This window comes from Nycticebus coucang, chromosome 9 (assembly GCF_027406575.1).
Source record: "Nycticebus coucang isolate mNycCou1 chromosome 9, mNycCou1.pri, whole genome shotgun sequence".
Classification (NCBI taxonomy): domain Eukaryota; kingdom Metazoa; phylum Chordata; class Mammalia; order Primates; family Lorisidae; genus Nycticebus; species Nycticebus coucang.
Window position 1 is genome coordinate 33,482,869 of NC_069788.1, and position 15,563 is coordinate 33,498,431.

Genomic DNA, 15,563 nt, shown 5'->3' on the forward strand with positions numbered 1-15,563 from the left:
TGACAGCTGGGCATGGCGGCTCATGTCTGTAATCCTAGCACTCAGGTTCATTCCTAGACTTGTTTGAATTGCTAATTCCCAAAAAACGAGCCAGTAAACTCTGCCTGGTGGAGCCAGTTGTTTTTCACAATGTTCTTTTCTTTTTTACCTTTCTCCTATGGGTCGCCTTCCTAAAATCCAGAGTGTGCAAATACAAAGGAATTTGTTCAAGTCTTCTGGTAACTGGAGAAGAAATGGCAAGTCTCCCCAATTCTCTCGGGAAGAAAGGTTTTTTACTTGGAGAGAAGTGACTCTCTTCTAAGATGTGCCTACCCATTGTGCAGCAGACTTTGCCTGAGTATGTGCATGCAAACGCCTTTCATAGAGCTCCATATATCCTAAACAAATACAATGTGGAGAATTTTTGTTAAGATTCTAAAGTCCTAATAACAAGAGTTGGGCAATATTGTAAATACATCCTTTAACTTTCAGTGAGAAAAATCACAGTATATATGAAATCAGAAAAATGATTTTCGTAATCCCAGTAGCATCCACAGCTTGCTATCTATCTCTTGAGAAATAAAGGCTCACAGCCACTCTAGCCTACTCTAACTCCTTTCACTGAAACAGAATGCCACCCTTCAAGTCAGACATTAACAGAACCTGTAAACCTCCTTTTGAAAAACACAAATAGATCCCTAGTTTGTGCTGAATGACTTAAGCCAGAAAGCAGGGACAGGGTAAGAGAAGTGGAGGTGTACCAGTCCCTAAGTATGATGAAACTGACCTTGCCCAAGCAAGAGCAAGGCATCAGGAATCAAGTTAATGGTGGTGAAAGAGATTACCCAGAGAGTGTGGGCTAAAAACAACAACAAAACAAAAGTGAAGGCACATGTGCCCAGGTGGCTCAGAAGCCACCATATATTGTCCAAGGCATCACAGCAAGACAGCAGGGACTACCCCTGTGTCCTCCCCACAGACGCTTTGCTCACATGCACACTTCATGGTTCCTGACTCCTTCAAGGCTGCCAACTAACTGGTGGGTGCTAGTGACAGGAGAGAACACAGTGTGACTTGTGTTCTTAGATTAATGCTCCCGAGAGCGGTTCTGTGCCCTCCCCAGCAATGTCTTTTTCTGATAGCGTCAGGGAGGGCGCTGGCAAGCACCAAGATAAAACTGCCTAAAGGAACACGGAGCTCCCTGCTGGCCCTCACATGGCTGCCTGGAAAACACTTCATCCAGTAGCCACTTCCAAGCATGCCAACAGAGCCAATTCTGTTAAAAATAGGAGGAAATCATTTTAAAACATATAATTCTTTATTATTTAATCTTACGACAACACTGGGAGAAAGGCAAGAAAAAGGTAATTCAAACTTTCTCATTCTACAGTTATAGAGACCAATCCACTGAGATTTGCCTACTATTCCTCCTCTAGTAAGCAGCAGAGGCAAGACTCAGGCCAGTGACCACTCCGAGACTCATGTCCTTCCTTTGGACTTGTCAGGTGAATAAAGGGTAGGTGGGATCTTGGGAAGGAGAGATGCGGGATGTGGGACTACGTGATGAAGCATTTGGCCACAGGCCTTCCCTAAAGGCTTCAAACCCATCTGTGCATCCCTCCTGGTGCTGAGATTCTGATATTCTGGACAACCTTTCCTTTCTGGCCATAGGAAACTATATTACTCCCATGTTGCATTCTATTAAACAATATTGGCTGTAAAACTTTATTTGGGCTCATTTAATTCATTAAGTCATTTCAGGATGAAGACTTCCCATCCTAAAGGCCTCCTATGTTTTTCATTTTGTAAAAGAACGTGCTATTTAATTGTGTCCTCTCTCGGGTTATTTAAATTAATTTTAAAAAGAAACTTTAAAAGAGAGAAACATTCAGACACACACATTCCACATTATTCTCAAAATTTCTCCACTACAGAACATTCTGGTATCAGAGACCAGTGAGGTCTTAGACATGGTGTTTTGTGCAGACGGAGCAGCACCTCCCTCCCATGGGGGGTCAACTGTGTGTGGTTTATACAACCTTCCCCTCTAGGGCTACTAAAGGTTTTAATTTATTTGCTTGTTCAAGAAACATTGAACTGAGTGTATGCTGTGTACTGAACTGTGTGCTGGGTGTTAGGGACACACTGGTCTCTGCTCTCAACTCACAGATCCGTGGAGGATGCCAAGATATAACCAGGAACTGTCGTTAGAAGACAGCAGATGGTTCAGAGCACACCTGTTGGAAGCAGCAGACTAGTGTGTGGATCCCAGCTTCAGGGCTCCTGGCTCTGTGAGCTTGGGCAAGAGTTTGACCTTGCTAAGTCCATTTTCTCCTTTGGAGGGGAGGTAATAATAGGACCTCCCATATAGGTTTCTTGTGAGGATTAAACAAGCAAATACAGGTAGAAAGCTAGGCATTACCTGAAACATGGTAAGAACCTAATAAACACGGGAATAGCTTTGAGTGCTATAGAAACGTGTGTGTGGGGGGGAGAGGGGGGATTGCATTCCCCTTCACAGAGAAGGATAATTGGAAAAGTTTTCCCAGAAAATGGGGTATCAGGGCAAAGAGAGGCAGCATGATGAGTGGTGGTTCTCAACCAAGACGTGAGTTTGGGGTCATGTAGCAACAGTGGAGACATTCTGCTGTCACAACCCGGGGTTGCATATTACTGGCATCTAGTGGATAGAGCCTGGGGATGTTGCTGACATTCTACAATACACAGGACAGCCTCCCACAACAAGGAGTTGTCCAGCCCAAAATGTCAATAATGTACTAGGTTGAGAAACCCTGGTTTAGAGTATGAATTCTGTTTTAATCTTGGCTCTGATAATTAACTAGTTGTGTGACTACGTCACTGAACTTTTCCATGCCTCACTTAGCTCATTTATAAGTGAAGAAATTAAGAAAATGTATTAAATGAGTTAATGTGGATCAATATGTAGAACATAGTATCATATAATACTTAAATAAATTCCAGCGTCTAAGTCCTAAAAGATACTTCCCCCCCAAAATCAAGAGTAAAAGCTTACTAAAACCTACTCTTTTTATGGCATAGATAGCTTCTAGGAAGATCTTCCTTGATTTCAGGGAGTTCTAGTGGTTATTTCTCCTGAACTATACAACTTCAGCCAAATCTATGCCCGGGTTTACTTTGGCTCAGTCAGTCCAGTGTGACTTACAACTTCCACAGACCTGCGACAGAGAGGCATGGCCACGTGGACACACTGCTGGAGCTCGGAGAGACCAGCAGGGGAGAGGGGGCGCTGGGAAGGATTCCGCATTCTCTTCTGAAACTTCTGCTTCTACCGTTTTATGTTTTTCTTCCATTTAACCTTTCTACTCAAGACTTATTCACGGATCTCCCATACCCCCCAAACAATCCCTTGCTAGTTTCTCGTGAGCTATTATGAAAAAGCTTTACAGCTTCATAAAGCTGTAAAGGACCTTATGGGCATTTTAGAGTAACAGTCTGTTTGAATAGTTGAAGGATAAAATGAGAAGTCAGATATTTCCCAGGAATCTCTTTTCTAATAGAAAAGATATTTAAGATTCCTAAATCTTACCATCGCTTCTTCAAAGTTTCCAATGTAGATCTGGGGTTTCTCTGTTGAATCACTTAACTGATTCTGTTTGAATCACTTAACTGAGCTCACAGCCTCCTTGATGTGTTTATGTAAACACTTGTGCAGGAACCATTCACTGAAAGGAAAAATTTAAATCACCAGCCTCTAGGATAAATGAGTTTAGAATGGAGATGTTCTAACCAAGGTGATGTTTTTTTCTGTCTAAATATTTCTCTCAACTCTCTTTCCCCACATTCCTTGTGATAAGTGAAGTCTATTAGATTTCTCACCTAGGTTATTTAATCTGTAGTTGTGAATATTATCACTTTCTGGAAACACTGTGCTTGCCCAAGAACGAGGGGAAATGTTATGGAATGAATTAAAGTTATGTTCCTTGACTTTCTGTGCACTAGACTGCATGGCTGAACAGAGAATAATACCTCTTGCTCTTTTAGATTTTTAGTCTTTTGCCATATGCAATCAGCCCAAGTAAAATATGTAGCAATGGAACTGTGAGATTTCTAAATTCATCTCCAGGGTATTGCTAAATTAAGAACTAATCATTTCCAGAAAGAAAAAGAAAATTCAGCTTCAAATAGACTTAAAGGAAATGCCAAAGCAGATGGCTTGAAAATGCAGTCTAATGAGTCGCTTTAAAATTTCTCTTTGTGTTATTAGCGTCATAGGAGGCACTGTAGATAGGCTATGGTTAAAAGTGTATGCTTTAGGGCAAATATTCCTAGGTTCAAATCCCAACTCTGATACCTCTTCGCTGTGTAAACCAAGCAAGTTGTTTAATATCCCTGGGCCAGTTTCTTCACACGTAAAATGGGGAGTAATAATAGTACCCACCTCACTGGGGCCTCCGTGAGAACTAAGTCAGTTAATAGGAGGAAAACTGCTTAAGCAAGAGTTTGAAACAGACCTTCTGTCGATTTTAAATCAATGCATATCTTTCTCCTGGGGGGATTTTGCCAAGTCCCACAGCAAGTTGTGTTTTTCAGGTCCTGGAATACTGTCAGTGTGGAAGAATAGGAATGAACCACAGTTAGTAGACCACATTCAGGTCACTTTGGGGATTCCACATGGCCCATTGGTGAGTTTATACTGAAGTTGTACTTTTCTTTAGGACATTTTCACAGCCTACCTAAGAACTAAAATGGTAGGGAAAGTTTGGCACCAATTCATTTCCCCCCAGCATGTCTAATTCAAATACTGACAGCCATCTATGCCAGTTCTTTTTCGTACTCCTTGTCAGGTAATACCCATGAGGTTTTCTATATTTTGTTGATTCAGGAACTGCATGGGATAACTCACTGTGTGAGCTATCTTAGCCCCTATTTTTTTTTTTTTAATGTGACTTAAGCCTCAAGACTCTAATTTCATTTCTACCTTCTTTTAGGCATAAATTCTTTCCCTCTCTAATGTTAGAACATTGAGGTAATGAATATAATATGAAGGACTTTGAAATTTCTCAGGAAAATTGTGAACAAATGAATAGGAATTCTGAGAATTCTGAGATAAGGTAGGTCTTGCTTATTTGGGAGTTTTGTCCATTATTATATAGAAAATAATTCATTATTTGAGTGTAAGCAGTGTTCTAAATATGGTCATATAGCCCTTATTTAGAATGTCAAAGGAGTTATCAGCATCATCTATGAAAATAGAAATCTCTATGGCCAACTCTAGGTTACAAAATATATCACTGGATGTTCCACCCAATGATGCTAAGATCCCATGGAAGAAATTAAATGACATGAAATACCATGTCTTTAATGTGGGAGTTGAGAAAATTGTCCTTCATAGTAGGATAAAAAGCATCATATGAGGGAAAGAGAAGAGCACATCAAAGTCATAGTTTGAATTCTGGTTGGACTTTATAGGTGTGATGGTTAATATCCTGTCTCAACTTGACTGGGCTAAGGGATACCCAGATAGGGGCATGTCTCTCAGGGAGTTTCCAGAGGGAGATTAGCATTTGAATCAGTAGACTGAGTAAAAAAGATTTACCCTCACCAGTGTGAGCAGTCATCATCCAATCCACTGAAGGCCCAAATAGAACATAAGGCAGAGAAAGGACTTTTTTTCTCTCTCTGTCTTCTTGAGCTGAGATATCCATCTTCTCCTGACCTTGGACATTGGAGCTCCTGATTCTCAAGGCTTCAGACTACAGGACTTAACATCAATGACTTCCTCCTCTCTCCTGCTCCTCAGACCTTTGGCCTTGGATAGGGAGTTATACCATTGGTTCCATGATTCTAAGGCATTTGGATTCAAATTGAATAACACTATTGACTTTCCTGGTTCTCCAGCTTGCAGACAGCCTATCATGGGACTTCCCAGCCTCCAAAACCATCAGATCCAACATAACAAATCTCTTCTTACATGTCTATATACATCTTCTATGATTTGGGCATTTGTCTCCTCCAAACCTCACATTGAACTTTGATCCTCAGTGTTGGAAGTAGGGCCTAATGGGAGGTGTCTGGGTCATGGGTGGACCCCCCCCACTCTCGTAGATTCCCTCAAGAGTGACTGAGTTCTCACTCTGTTAGCTCCATAAAAGCTTGTTGTGTGTGGGAGGCAGGCAGGATGAATTCCTCAGTTGTCCAAAAGAGCCCAGCCCCTCCTGCCTTGCTCTCTCTTGCTTCCTCTCTCACTGTGTGATCTCTGCACATGCCAGCTACCCTTCAACTTCCACTCTGAGTTGAAGCAGCCTGAGTCCCTCACCAGACACAGATGCCAAATCTTGAACTTTTCCAGTTATCAGAATCACAAGCTAAATAAGCTTACAAACAAACATACAAACAAACACAAGCTAAATAAACCTTTTCTTCTTTATAAATTATCCAGTCCCAGGTATTCCTTTATAGCAGTGGTTCTCAACCTTCCTAATGCTCCAACCCTTTAATATAGTTCCTGTGGGTTGTGACCCACAGATTGAGAACCATTGCTTTATAGTAACATAAAATGGACTAAGACAGCATCCGATTATTTCTAATTCTCTGAAGAACCCTGATACAAATAGGTAACATGAGTTTGCAGTAATGATCTATTCAGAGAGAGGGAGAGAGAGAAATTTTATTTGGCCTGCCCATCTACTACACAAACATTTATATACTCAAATTAAGGAAGGTCCCATGAGAATATTTGTTCTGCTTCAGAATTTGGCAGTTTATCCTGTTTTACTCCACTGCCTACCTGTGAGTTCATATCATTTGTTGAATATAACCCTGGGTAGTAGTGCAAGATACAAAGAGATATGTTCACAAGGAATAGTTGGGGGAAGGGCAGTGTCACAACAAAATTGCCTAGTGACAAAGCCTCTGGGGTAGAGGAGTACAAAGTAAACATTTGTGTTTGTGCTATCTTTGCCATATGTATGCCTAACACAGTGGACTGGAGGGAATTATGGAAACATGTCTCTGAATAATAAGGAAGATTACAAAAAGCTGACTGGGGGACAGTTGAAAACCCAAGAATATGAATACTGCAAATACCATGATCCTTCTATACACATTTAGATGGTCTCTGGGCTACTATCTTTTGATTTTATGATGGTGCAAAAACTACCTCAAAAAAAGACAGAAATCGTTGAGATGTATCATCTGAAACAGAAGTATTATACAAGATAGATCAAGAAGTTTATGTAAACGTGATAAATATTCATGGAGATATAACAAGCTATTAGCCATAATAGCTAAAGAAAAAATATTAAAGAAAAAAAAGAAGAAAAATATTAAAAATGAAAGAAAAAATAAAAAATATTAAAAATAAAAAATATGTAAAGTATAATAGCTGAAAAACTGTAAGAAAGATGGGATAAAGAACAGGATAGAAACAGCTAAAGAATAAATTAGTGAATCAGAAAACCAGACATAGAGGAAATCACTTAAAAACTGAAAATTAAATAAATTAAAAACCTAAGCTTATTCCTCCCAGTCCTCAATATGTAGTATTGGCCTTCCCCTGCCCTTCAGAAATCAGGATCAATGCCCCCAACATTACTATAACTCCTTTCTGTTCCACTGCATGAGGAGTCCAAAGTGGCCGGGCAGTAGGCACTGCTTCAAATTCAGTAGAATCCTTACTTTGCTGGAGACAAAGCCCTTACTGGGATCTAGGGTCTCTAACCTAACAGAGCCTATGGTTCAGAGATAGGAAGAACAAAATTAACAAATGGTGCACTGGGGAGTTATGGTATAGGGAACATTCCTACTTCCTTAGTTCTCAGACGTAGGTATTCTAACTATTGTCAATGAATCTACCTAAAAATGAAGGACTGTGCTCTCTAACCCCCAGAATGTGTTCTCTGAGAAAGCCACTTATCTGAGCCTTTAAGCCCATGGCACCATTCAACTAAGCCAGTTGCTTTTGGGTGATGGGGTACATGAGGAAATGTCATAGGATACCATGTGGATAGACCAGGCATTCTGAAGCCTTTTAGTGTTAAGTGTTAACTCATAACTGGTGTGAAAGTAACTTCTGGTGAGGACAAATCATTGCTGTTTTCCTCAGTTGAGGGCTTAGCGTTGGTCTCTGATCCTGACACTCAGCAGTGGCTAGCTAAGCCTCGTGAACTGAATCCCATTCTGTTATGTGCCTGCATACCTTCACCTCTGCTACCACTTAGTACCACCTTGCCACTGCTCATGGCCTCATGACACTAGTACTGCAATGACTATGAAGAAAGGTTAGTGACATATGTGGGTTTAGTCATCTTGTCTACTTGATGGGTGAGATCTTCTTCTGCAAAAGAGGCTTGGTGGCCTTTACCACAAGACAGAAATATCTGCATGCTTGGTCCCCACAACCACAGGCCACACATATCTCTTCCACCTTGTCCTCACTCTTCCAGTTTTGGTCCTTCCAGGGCCTTGAAAAATTAGCCAAGTCATGTACCACTACCTAATTTCTACCTAAGGCCACTTTTCCTTCCACACAAGTAGACAAGTGTACTGTCCAAAGTTCTGCCCATGCTATGCAAAGATGTGATACAAGTAATGAAGAAGATTATGGAAGGTGGCCTACATCCCCACCCAAGGCAGTCCTTGGAACCACCACTGTGGCACTCTAATGCTATTTCTTCATTCATAGTAAAATCCCTTAAAGAAAGGCTCTGATGGCAGCCGAAGGGAAGGTGAGAATGGGGTGAGCTGGGAAGGCAGCATGTTACCAAGCATTCAGGTGTTGAAGGAATAATTCCTTCCCATACAAAAACAATTTAAATCCCTGAGCCCTTCCCTAAGTATCAATTTACTTTTTGATGAAATACAGTTTTGTATTGTTTGTAATGATTCCATGTGCTTTTGTGTCCTCTCTCTAAGCAACATATTCACCCCTCTTGGAGGCAGGAAGTGTATATTTTGCCTCCCCATATCCACCTCCCTCAGGGCCCATCCCACAGCTGGCACCAGACTAGGAGCCTGGAAACTGCCTGGTCCCAAACTATGAGGTCTGGGGGCTCTCACTCTCAGTTCTGCCATGACTACACTGCCCTGCGCCTGTGCTTCTTCCTATAATCTACCCTTCAAGCTTTTCAAACCTTTTATTTCAACATCAAGCAGCCATCCTGAACCCACTGTCACTTCAATTCTGAGGTCCATGTCCATGGCCAGGTGCTGTCTCTGGATGAGCACTCCAGTCCCATTTGCTCCCCTCTCACACAGACTGGCTGCTGAATGAAGACAGTCTGAAGGCTTCCTGCCCCCACATCACCCGATCAGGGAGCGGAGTTATTTCACTGGCTAACAAAATCCCCAATCTTCCTCTGGAGCATCCAGGACTAGATGTAGGCACTCCTCTGCTGTGCTCCCCATTACTGAGGACCTCCAGGCCATGGAGGAGTCCCAGAATCTGTAACCCTGACATCAAGTCCACAGACGCTTGTCAGGATACCCTTGGGCTTGGTTCCTATGGAGATAAGGTTGTGTCCATCTGAAGATCATATCTGTCCTCAGTATGCCTCTCTCTTGCCCACCCTTTGGGGTCTTACTGAGGTGAATGAAGTCTTCCATTTACAAGTTGAGTGATGTCAGTGAGTTACTTCATCTCTCTGAGATTCTCTTTCCTGAGCTGTCATAAAAAAGACTCACAGGGTTGTGGTGAGGACTGAGTGATTCAAGGTAGTGCATGAGTTGGCACGGTGCCTGGTATCTGGCTTCTGCTAAATAATAAGCATTATTATTTAGTACTATTTAATATTGTATTAAATTTAATACTGCGTTATTATTCTGATGGTTGTACTGCTTAGTACTGTATTTCACACTCAGTTTACCTCCCACGTGAACCACAATTCCAGCTCTATCAATCGTCGCTTTGCTGCCCGTCTCTTCTACTCTCCTCCCACCTCTGCATTCAGCTGCCTAGTGGGGTTGATTTGTTATTTTCTTCAGTGAGATTAGAGTACCCATTCTGGCAAGTTTTCAAATGCCTCTCCAACTTTTCCCTTTGTCTTGCACACCACCCTTTTTTTCTATTGATTTTGTGATTAAACAAAAATTGCAAACAAACTTTCAGCCTATGACAATGAGGTCACCTCCTTCAGGGATTGGAAAGTACACGTCCATTCATATGGATGTGCCTATTTCTTCTGACTCACAGGGCTGTGAATTAATGACAGGTTCACATCCCAAAATTGGAATGGCGCTGAAACCTTAAAACCTGACCACATGCATGCAGTGCACTAGGAGTAGGCCAATAGATGTTGCCAAGAAGAAATGAGAAAAGAAATGAATAATACCTGTCAGTGTGTACTAAACAGAAAGCCAGAGGGTTTTACTTCTTTCAGGAGAAGGGTCATAAGAATTGATTGGCCTGGGCTAAGGCCTGAGTTTCTGCCAAATTAGTTAGTCAAAAAAGCAGAACGTTGGTGTTGATTAAATGTCAAGGTGCTAGAATACTACGCCACGTGGCCCCGCTGATGATTCACAGCTTATCTTCATGGCTCTGGTCATGGTGTGCCTCTCCTTAAGAACCTTCCCTGCCTGTTTTCAAGGTGCTCCAGGATTGGGTCTCTACTCACCCCCACCCAGTGCATCTTGGCCTTCTCATCACGTGCCTGTGCTCATAGTCTGCTCCGTCTGCTCCACCTGCTGCAACCCCAGCCGCTCTGCGATCCACTCCACTCCCTCTGCTGAGGAATCCCGATGTCTCCTCCAGTCAGAGCTAATCTCTCTGTCCCATGTACTTCCACAGCACTTTTGTTTGTTCCTGTCTTGTAGAAATTTCTATATTTCATCCTGAATTCTAATGTTTGGATGTGTAGCTGTGGTGAAGCCACTTGTTCTCACTGAGCATAACAAGTGACCAGCAGAAACAAACACTGTAATGGTGATGATGTCTTCAAAATGCATTTCAAAACTAGGGAGCACTATGCAGATGTAAAAGAGTCTTGTGGCTCCATTTTTGCCCTGTGAGTGAACATTTGGATGATTTCATAGAATGAGCATTCTCAGTTACATCGCTTGGTTAAAATAGGCCAATTAACACTGAATTGTATATGTCAAAAGGTGGATTTTATGTTAATTAAATTGATTTCAATAAAACTGTTATTTATAAGAAAATATCAGGGTAACTTGCTGCAGATGGGTCAGTAGGTTTACCCTGCCCAGGCACTATCATTGCTCACATAGTTGTGATCAGAGAACATGGGCGTGCATATGTGTCAACACAGCGGATGAGTCAATGAGAAAAATCCATTCTCACTGAATGGACTTTCCTATGAAACACAGTCCCCGTTACTGAACAGAGAAGAAAATAGGCCAGCAGAAACAAGCTATAGGGCAGTGGTTCTCCTCTTGTGGGTTGCAACCCACAGGAACTGTATTAAAGGCTCGCGGCACTAAGAAGGTTGAGAATAACTGGAATAGGGGGATGGAGTCCTTTCTGAGGTCAGATCACAGGTGACAACCCATGCAGAGGAACAAGGATAAGATCACAAAGATTTTATATTTCCTATTCATTTGCTAAACCAAAGGCTATTCAAACTTAAACAAAAGATAAACTTCTCTGTTGCCTTGACTGCATACCTCCCTTCAGCAAATTGCTACTGAACAGCCAAAACACAGAACTAGTTTTGAGCAAACTGTGAGGGGTGTCAGCTCTTTGCTTCTCTTACTTCCTCTTTCTGTTTTCACTTTTCTTCTATTTCCTCACCTTTAAAAGACATTGTTCATATGCGTTCTTCTCAGGGCTGTGCTCCTCAACAATTACGCTAATCTGATGGACTTAGTACTCACAGAAAAGCCTTAAGACTAAGAGGTTAATTTCCTCTTATGAAGTTATGAAATTGCAGCCATCCTGGAAGGCGGCAGGGAGAACCCTCTCATCACCTTCCCCCACCCCTTCCATGCCAAGAAAGCCATAAAGGCAGAAAGCAGTCGTTATCTGCTTTGCTTGTTCACAAACTCAGTGTACCCTTCAGCTATACAACAGCTGGAAAGGATGTCTACATTTACATTTTTAATGCAAATACCTAGATTGGAAAAATGTTTTTTTGATGTGGGAATGAAACAAGATTTTTAGGTCCCCCCATGCTGTCAGTAAATTTGCAGAATTACGAAATCCACAAGAAGTCAATAATTTTCAGATTAAATAGTAATATTAAACTAAGTACATCAGCCTTCTAAGAGATGCTGTTACATGCTTTACAAAGAACTGAGATTGTGGTTTTGACTAAATGTTTGCACCTATATGCCACAAATACGTGTGCAGTTTTATATTTGGGTTCTTCTGAGAATACGAAGAGGTCTTACAAAATTAGCCTCAAACTAAATAATAAAAGGCAACTTGTCCCTTCTGTATTAGTATTTCCTAGACGATTTCGTTATTCAGCAAATGACATTCAGTTATAGCCTAGAAAATAATTGCTTGTTTTTTTTTCGGTGTGCATGTGTGTGTGTGCGCACACATGCGTGTGTGTGTGTGTGTGTGTGTGTGTGTAGTTTCCAGACTTCATTCATGAGGCAAAAAGACACAAAAGCCAGCAGAGAGCGTTTTGCAGAGTCCCTGCACTCACTAGCCTTGTTTCTGTGGGTATCCTGCAGGCTGAACTCACGTGCTCTCATACACAGAGGGGAAAGACACGGGGACTCAAACAATACCAGCCCTAATTCATGAACTTTGCTCGGGGGCAGGGGTGATCACAGAGTTTGCTTATGATTCTATCATTTATAAAGCTATAATTTCCACACAGTAAGATGGAACAATTTTAGGTGCACAGTTCTCTGAATTTTGACAAACTTAGACAGTGATGTCACCATCACAGCAATCAAAATTATATCATATAAAAAATTCTCTGTGCCCCTTTACAGCCAATGTTTCCCCTTACCCCCCAGCCCCTGGCATCTACCAATCTAATTCCTGCTTCCATTGCTTTGCCTTTTTGGGAATGTCATATATACGGAATCACACAGTATACAACCATTTGTGCCTGGCTTTGTTCACTTCAGATGCTTTTGACACTCATCCGTGTTGTTGTGTGTATTATTTTTTATTCCTTCTTATTGCTGAATAGTATTCCATTTATAAACATACATAATCGGTTTATCCATTCACAAGTTGAGGGATGTTTCTTAGAGGTTGTTTCCAGTTTGGGGTGATTATAAATAAGGAAATAAAAATAAAAATTTGTTTATAGGTTGTTCAGCAGACATCTGTCTTCATTTCTCTTAGATGAATATTTGGGAGTGGATTCCTGGGTTGTATGATATATGTATATTTAGCTTTATAAGAGACATCCAAACTTATTTCCACAGTGTGTTTGTACCATTCCCACCAGCAACGCATGAGAGTCCCAGTTACTCTGAATTCTCTTTAGTACTAGATGTCAGTTTCCTTGACTTGAGCCATTTTAATAATAATCCACTAACTTTTGGATCTCTGGAAACTGTGTGTACTGGGCTAAGTAGTGTCCTTCCAAAATACATATTTTGGAACCCAGAATGTGATCTTATTTGGAATTATGATCTTTGCATATGCAATTAAATTTACATGAGGTGATACTGAATTAAAGGGGCTTTAATTTCCATTTCTTTAATTTCCTTTCCTTATAAGAAGGCCATGGAAGACACAGAGACAGGCAGAGGAGAACACCATGTGAGGGAGGGTGGAGGCAGAGATTAGAGCTATGCTGCAACAAAGGAAGGAATGCCGGGTTCCCCAGAGCTGGAAGAGGCAAGTGAGAACTCTTCCCGGGAGTCTCTGGAGTGAGCACAGCCTTGAGTACATCTTGATTTCAGACTTCTGGCCTCCAGAACTGTGAGAAAATAAATTTCTGTCGTTGTACACCACCCTGTTTGTGGCAGTTTGTTAGGACAGTTCTAGAAAACTAGCACACTATGGATACAGTTTACATAATGACAATCAAACAAAGAAGTTTATAAGATTATATTTGACTCACAAAAAGCTTTCTGAGGATAAAAGCATGATAATTATTTGCATAAAATTAATTAGTACAAATACATCACACCTGAGTTGCTAATATGCATAAAAATTATTAGGCTGAGTTTTTGCCTATTCTACAATTCAATTCTTCACTCATTGGGCTGAAATTCTGCTAATGAGCCAAATTAGTGAAGATCTATTGTTTATCATGAACTAAGATCAATTCAGAGTCAGAATCTTAGTGGTTCCTACCTACAGCTATTAAATATCTGAGACTCACATTATGCAGAATGTTCCATAAAGGATTAAGAGATGAACTTTGTTTTAGTCATTTGTGGTATAAGGTGCTGGAATGCCACACTAAGGATTTTTTAAAATTTTTGAATAATTTATTCATTTTTTCCTATCAGGGAGTCTAGTTCTAAAAACAAGACTTCTGCTGTTGAGCTATTTTGGGCTATTTCACAAAGAACAGATAATATTTCAGTTTTATCACAAAGCTCTTCCAGCCCCTGAGGAAGAAAATAATCCAGCTCTCAAATGCCTCCTTTACTTCCCCACCCTACCCCAAAACCCTTAAAAGAAAGAACCTTGATTCTTCTGTTATTCCATTTTTCTGAAACATACTAGAAACTCAGTTATGATTCCACCACTTCAACAATATAGAATAAAGGAACAGTTACAATCAATAACAATAACAGGTTGTGGGTTGCGCTACAATAACTTGCTGAGTGCCTTGATGGAAATTGAGGCAACAGGCAGGGCAGGAGGTCAGGTTCAGATGTGTAAGCAGGAATTCCTCTATACTATTTAAACCAGATTCTTTTCTGCATTCACAGCATGCGTTATATAACAATTCTAGCAGTTGAACAATAGATGTCATTACATGGAGAAGATCTGGGAGTCATCTGGCACGGGTGAGCTTTTCATTAGCACTGAATGTTGTACACTATGGTTAACAGCTGGATGGTGCCTATTTCACAGGGATAGCTGGTGAGTACAATCATGACTTCCATAAAAAGTTTGCAATGCAAGGCAGATGCCATTTGAACAGAGTCTGACGACATTCGTGACCCATATAAAAGGCCCATTTTCACTCCCTCTGCTCTTTGATAAGCATAAGCTGTTCTTTGAGTGTTTGCGGAGAACACAGGGTTGGATTATTTGGGGGGGACAAAGACTTATAAGATTGGACTGCCCTGTTCCAAGTTTGGGTAATTTCAAAGGACAGGGCTTTGGGAACTCAGAACAATCTGTTCAACTTTATTGTCTTTGGGTCTGGCTAAACATAGAAACCAGCCTCGCTCTTAATCCCCATCCCACATGTTGAGAACTATAAACTCAAGTTACCACAAATACAAGGCCATGGCAGAATGCCCAGATGCCCTTCGGGATGGTGTGACCCAATTAGGAGGTAGTGATGGTTGGGGTTGTGACTGTCCCTCTACTAGACGCTGACAGGGAAAAACTATGACAAAAAATATTTGCCTTGTTTAATTAAATATCAGCAGGAATGTTTAATCACTTTACAGCTTCACTAACCCAGACAAGGGAGGTGAGCTCCAAGCAAGAGCCAAAGGCACTGCTGCAGACATGCTCCCAGTTTTACCAGTGAATTAGATGTCAAAAC